At 44.2% G+C, this 859-nt stretch overlaps 1 non-coding gene across 1 annotated transcript; it reads right to left on the bottom strand.

Annotated features, from left to right (window-relative positions):
- Window positions 1–247: 247 nt before the first annotated feature.
- On the bottom strand, window positions 248–354 carry LOC114709438. Its single transcript, XR_003736929.1, has one exon. It is a non-coding gene; the product is annotated as a U6 spliceosomal RNA (small nuclear RNA).
- Window positions 355–859: the final 505 nt, after the last annotated feature.

The following is an 859-nucleotide window of genomic DNA, read 5'->3' as shown; positions in this document are numbered from 1 at the left end:
ACATAATTAAAAAGAAGGACTGGCCAGTGATGGTACACACCTTTAATCCCAGCACTCAGGAGGAAAAGGTAGGCGATCTCTGTGAGTTTGAGGTTAGCCTGGTCTACAGAGCAAATTCCAGGACAGTCTCCAAAGCTACACAAAGAAACTCTATCTCAAAAAACCAAAAATAAATAGTTGGATAGATAGATAGATAGATAGATAGATAGATAGATAGATAGATAGATAGATAGATAGACAGATAGATGATAAAAAGGACTGCCTTATAAATATGCATGTCATCCTTGCACAGAGGTCATATGAATCTTGTCTGTACTATTCCAGCTTTCATATATGTGCTGCTGAAGTGAGCATGTTAATACTTTTAGGCACTTCCTTACTTCTGGCACTATAAGGAGCATCAGGCCTAAATGCTTTCTGCCCTAGGGCTAGAGTCAGCCATTTCTCCAAGGATCCAAGAAGGGCATCGGAAAACAAGATGTAAGCCTAGGTATGCCGGTTGCTTCTGAAGGACTGTCTCTGTAAACAGGCCCAGCAAGAAAACACCAAACAAAGCCACTCTGTGGAGAGAAAAGCAGTTTATTATTAAGGGCAAAACTGCCAGGCTGCCTCCGAGAGTGCAGTAACAGCTGCAAAAGCTTATTGGGTTTTATGTGGGTAGATAACAGGGGGAGGCAACTCGGAAGCTGGAACAGCCAGGGGGCAGGGGCTCTGCCAGACAGAGGCGGGGTGAAGTTAGAAGTGTTCAGCCAGCCATGAAGGGCTTCCAAGAAACATTTTAGGTTTCTGATTGATTTCTAGTCAAATCCAGCCCAGGAGGGACCTGCCCTGTCACCCTAAAATGTTACCATGAGCACCA

The sequence above is a fragment of the Peromyscus leucopus genome, chromosome 4, assembly GCF_004664715.2.
Source record: "Peromyscus leucopus breed LL Stock chromosome 4, UCI_PerLeu_2.1, whole genome shotgun sequence".
NCBI lineage: Eukaryota > Metazoa > Chordata > Mammalia > Rodentia > Cricetidae > Peromyscus > Peromyscus leucopus.
The sequence above is the reverse complement of the archived record's forward strand: the minus strand, read 5'-3'. Positions and strand labels throughout refer to the sequence as shown.